Genomic DNA, 6047 nt, shown 5'->3' with positions numbered 1-6047 from the left:
TTTACGAGGCATAGGATAGGATGGGCATTACAGGATTTGTTTTGGGCTTGGGCCCAAACGAATTTAACCCTACGCGGTCACGCCACTCGCATGTGACCCCTTTTTAAAAACCAAAATGCGATTTTTAGTTTCTCTCCGCCTCCAAAAACACAAGAACAGCCTGAACCCAGAAATCCTTGAGAGCACATGCCCTCATCTCCGGCCTAAACTTGAGACCGCCTGCGCCCTAACCTCTACACAACCCCTATCCAAATTTCGATTGAGTGTTTAATTCACTCTCCCCCACCTTGCATTCACCCCAATTTCGAAATCCAAAACCCAATGGGTCCTCAAACCCTAAAAATTCTTCCGAAACAAGTTTTTACTTTTCAACAATTTTCACCATTTTTCTGTCATGAAATACGTATTAGGAAGTGGGAAGGGTTGTGTTAACCCTCGATTATACCTCTTGTTTAGCCATCTTAGTGGACTAATAGTGCTTGTAAGTTATGTTTTATGATTCTACAGGTGAAAAATAAAGTTTTGTAGAATATTAGAGAAAAAGGGGTAAAATGGAGCAATTCGGAGTATTATGGATCACATGGGAAGCCCGTGGACAATCATGGAGAAGGCCAAGGAATTGAAGCTATGAAAGATGCGACTTAAACCTATTTTAAAGCCTATTTGGAAGCCCAAGGCGAAATAATTCGTTATTTGGACCAAAGCCCGCAAAAGAGGATAGAAGGATAGAGCAAAAGAGGAAAAATAGACTCTCGCGTCTGAGACGCACTCACGTCTGAGATGCGAGGATCGTGCGTCCAGATGCGATGCTCACATCTGAGACATAAGGATTGTGCGTCCAGACGTATGAACCGACACTGTAGCCACTTCTTTCACAGTTTTGGAAACGAAGTTGGACTCTGAAAAAAGTTGATTTGTATTAGGAAACAAACCACGGTTTAGGATGCTTCTAGAACTCATTGTAACCCCTATAAATAGAGGACCTAAGTGCCTCATAAAACTGGCCAATTCACTTACATTCTTGTCTCTAGAACTGGAGGCAGAGAGATTAATAATAAAAGATTCAGTTTTAACTAGTCGAGTCTTGATAAATTAGTCTTTCTAATCTTATGTTCTTCGACTCTTCTTCTTCTCGTTCTTCTTGTTCTTCCTTCTTTATGGAAGGCTAATCTTCTCTTTCAATGGAGAAGATAAAGCCGGTGCTTAGGGTTCGTTGATTCTTCTACTTCATGGTATTCTCCAATCAGGTTAGTTCTTTATGCTTTTAGTTATTAGTTCTATTGCCCAGACCAGGGGATGGAAGTATAGATTAAGGTTTTTTATTTATTGCAATCGAATATTATGCTAGTTTAGGGTTTTATTTATTGCAATTGAATATTTGCTAGTGACATGCTTTTATTTATTGCAATTGAATATAATACTAGAATAGAGTTTTATTTATTGTAATTGAATATTATACTATTATTCTCTACTTTTCTTCTAATTGTGTAGTGTTTTATAGTAAGGGAAATATTCCTTGTGTTTGCCTTAGATGGTGATTCATTGAATAGCTGCCCAATCTCACATAAAAGAAAAGAAGATATTAATAACATAAATGTAGGAACAACCTTAAGTAGAGTTATTCGTTAACGATGTTTCGTCCAAGAGGGCATCGACACTCGCTCGATTGCCTAATTGTAGTCTACTTGTGAGAACAACCATTAAGCAAAAGGTCACAGATCAAAGGTATCGGTGGATTCTAATATCTTGAATTCTCTCTCCTATAAATTCTCAATAATTTAATTAGTTTAGTTTAGTTTAGCATTAGAATCGAAAATCTCTATAATCATAGTTTTTAATCCCTCAAACCCCTTTCCAATCCTGTCCTTCACATAACATACACTTAAAAGTGGAACGATATCCTACTCATCATTTACTTATTGAGGGATAATTAGGTTTTGATACGCTTCTATTTTGTTCAACGACCATCATCTATCTACATCATCCATATACCATCCAATAAACACAAAAAGAGTGTGTGTCAGAAGGTGAATGGTAGTTGGAGGGAATTGATTATAGCAGTGTTGTCTGAGATTACTGGCATTGACCAAATACCCATCATAGTCACAATGTAGGAATCTCAGTTTGGTGGAATCAGTCCGTTGATGATGGAGACTGTCTTGGAAGGAGTTTACAATGTGAACTCGCATTGTGTTAGTTAGACGTCTTTGAGACGAAACCAGCTGGTTGTGGCTCAGTGGGTTGGTAGAAATGTGATTGCCAGCACGAAAGCCAGTGACATCAATTTGAGTTGTATGCACATTCTCTGGACCCTTCAGGAAAATAGGTATGGGTTTTGCATTCTTGATTTTTTGTTGAATAAGATTAGAGCAGTTGGTAAATTGACCTCAACCTTCCCTACATTGATTACAAAGGTTATCTTGTATTGCTGATGTGTTCCGAAGACTGATAAGATTAATTTGAAGTTGCATGAAAATGAACTTATCTATCGGGAATGTATTAAGAGGGATTGGCATTTGCTGGAGGTTAGGGGTGTCGAAAGGGTATCGGATGAGGACGAGACGACGTGTTTTGATACAGATGCTTTGGAAAATGCTACTACGGATGTAGCCCGCATCTCGTTACTTCATCGTGGCATGTGAACTCTCCATAACGAGTATGAGACAATTCGTACAGGCCAACGTTCTCTGAATGACCTCTGTGAGGCTATCCAGACTAGGCAAGGTACCGTTCTCAGTAGCCAAGCTAAACTGCATCAGAATATTCAGTTGCTCAGTGATAGTCACCAGGATATCTAGGATAACATGGAGACTCTCGCTCTGACTAATAAGGAGCGTTGGGAAGCCATGGATGTCTTTATGGAGCAACATCGCATGTTTCAAGTAGAAGTTCTATGACACCTACCACCTCATGAGGGCTCTTCTTCTGCTGACTCTGGCAGGCATGAGCGTCGTCAATGTAGGACGGATGGCTCTGGTCCATCCTCACCTCGTGGCTAGTTTGTTGATTGGATTATTATTGTTTTAGGAAATTTCCCTGTTTTTAGTAGAATTTTATTTCCAATTGTTGAGTTAAGTAGTTAATGTTGGATTATGTATTTGGTTGTTATTTAACTTTCATGTTAGTTTAATTTTTGTTCGAGCATGCTATCTATTTTTCATGAATCCCACATTCCCGACTTGTTTGGGGGTGCGATTATTTGTTTAGCATTGTATTTTACCCTATCCACTTGTTTTTGGAATTTAATGTTGCAAGGGTTTGAGAATATGGTTTGTGTGAGCATGTTGCTAATATGGTGTAGCTAGAATCAACTACTCTTGGGTTGTGCAACATCAAGGATTAGAATTTGGCTGATTGCTATTTTTAATTCTAGCCTAAAGGCTATAGGTTTGATTTTGGAGCTTGTTTCTATTTTGGCTTTAGAAGCCTTTTCTTATTCCATCGCTTTCCGTATCCATTAGGGAACCTTGAGGACCTTTGTTTAAGAAACTAGAGCTCTATAAATACATGGGCTGCTCTAAACTTCACACATCACCTCTCACTTCATACCAACAAATAGCACTCGGAGCGCGCACGCCCTCTCTGTTGCCTTATAACAGAGCGCGCCCACACCCAAGGACCTGGAACACAGAGTCAGAGTTGAGCGCGCCCGTGCCCTTCCATAGACCATTTTGAGCGCGCCTGCGCCCTGTCCTCAACACACCTTTAGTTCTATTTTCTGGGATTTTCCACACTCACTTCCAGGAGTTTAGTAGTGTATTTGGTTGCTATGAAATCTCTTCAAATCATACCGGAGCAATCCTTTGACGAATTGCTCGATAGTAACACGTATAGATACTGGTTCCACGACATGATTGTGCAGTCGATGGAAAAATCTACTGGTAAGTGCCAATGACTCTTATTCTCTTAAACTTACTGCTTATTTCTATGATCATTGTAAGTTTTTTTATCGACCGTATGGGGAACAAGTGTTCTCTGTCACCATTGATGATATAACAATGGATTTCAGCAAGTTTTTGGTAGCCTTTGCTGTTGGGATGCATATGCATGCTCCCCGAAACTCATGGGGCTATATGTCTGATAATATATACCTCTATAACTATGAGTATTTCCAAGCAACTTATGGGGTGGGGATTTTTCGTGTGGAGGACCAAAGGCATCTTAATGTAGCCCTTCGTAGCCTGTCCCTTAATGTAGGCACTATCATGTTTTTTATCATGCTGAATATCTTAGGGGAATGGTGGTTTTCTTCTGCGAATAACGCCGCCGGTGACGTCTTCCTTACTTTAGCTAAGGGACATATGCTATATGACATTCCCCAGACCTTAATGTCCAGTTTAGCATGAGCCTATAGTATGAAGCATAAGTACCTTCTTATGCCTGTCTTGGTTTGCCGCATCATGGTATGTTTCTTTCCTGATTTCGCATTCCGCTACACAGATTAGGTTGGGGTTGACATTATGCGACCCACAAATTGCATTGTATGTTCTTTTTGTGCTATGATTTGGCCCGGGTGGAGGCTACAACCTAATTGGGTTGCCCCTTACACCCCATCAGACCGAGTAGCACTTAACATGTTCGCACGGGTAGATGACAAATGTTGTGAGGCCTGACAAATTGTCATGGCATGGCAGGATGCAAAGGAACCTCATTTCTTTATAGAAGAGGAGGACAACACTTAAATGATGGATATGAGAGGTAAGCTTTACTTTTTGTTATTTTTGTTATTCCCATAACAGGTGGAACTCATATAGAGTTGCGTCTGTTTTTATTTATCTATATTAGTATGTTCTAAAGTTGTTTTGCAGGTGTTCTAAAATTTTCACGCGTTTCCAAGGTATTTTCTATCTTTCATATTTCTATACTTTGAGGAAAAAACATGTTTTTGTTTGGGGGTGGCATAGAAACACGCGTAATTGAAGGCACCTATTAGGATATATATATGTATAATATGCACTTGTTTTCTAGTAAAAAAATATATAAATAATAAGTATTTATACTATACACTTAGGAATATTGGTATTATTTCCTTCTCCATGATGATATTAGTCTAGAAGTTTCATGTTAGCTCTTAAATTAGAATATTTTTTAGAAATTTAGGTTAATATGTAGGTAATAGTCATTGCATCTTCCCACAAATATATTGCATGAGCATCTATGTTTGTATTAGCAGTAAGTTTCTGAAATCTAGGCTAGAGTATTTATTCTACAAATCCTGTGAGAATATAGCCTGAAAGCCTGATATGAGTGAAATATTTGAGTAATGACACAAGGGAGAAGTAAATTCCAAATAGAGAAATCACACGTCCACTTGCTTGATCACTATACCATATCCTAAGCGAGAATTTAGGCCATTTTTAGATCGATATAGCCAGAAATTCAAACCTATATGAAATTATTTTTCGCTAGTCGCCCCTCTGAGATTTTCTTTAGCCTTTTAATAAACCACAATCCTTTACCCTTTTACAAAAACAAAATAAAAATAAATCAGCCTACCCATTTTTGAATGAGTTTGAGAATAGAGATGGAGAAAAGAAAAGAGAAATACCTGTGGAAAACCAAGAATTTGTTAGTTGCTTCAAATAAGAAAAGAAAATAAAGTTTCTATTCAAAGAAAATAAAAGAAATAAATAAATAAATAAAATAAAAAGTTAGAATTCCAAAAACCAGAATCAAAGGAGTCAAAGCCAAAATAAAAAGAAAAAAATGGCTAAGGATGGAAACAAAGTGTAGAAGCAAAGTAAGAACAAGGTTTTCTCTAGTTATATATTTTGAAGACTCTATTATCTTAGACTTGTACTTTTGAATATCTATTTCCTTCATTCTTAAACTATCACCTAATCCCCGCAACACCTAATAAAGACCTTTATCTCAATTAGGAATATGTTAGTGTCATAGTAAGTGGCAGATTTGTTTGATCGACTTTGGTTTCTTTGTACGTCATTGAGATTGTAAGGTAAAATGTGCCCACTACACACTGGAGTGAGCAAAACTTGAGTGGAAAAATCAGAGTGTTTTTGTCTTGACATATATGTGAGGACCTACTT

Source organism: Coptis chinensis, chromosome 4 (assembly GCF_015680905.1).
Source record: "Coptis chinensis isolate HL-2020 chromosome 4, ASM1568090v1, whole genome shotgun sequence".
In the NCBI taxonomy this organism is placed as follows: Eukaryota; Viridiplantae; Streptophyta; class Magnoliopsida; order Ranunculales; family Ranunculaceae; genus Coptis; species Coptis chinensis.
Note: the sequence above shows the minus strand (reverse complement) of the source record.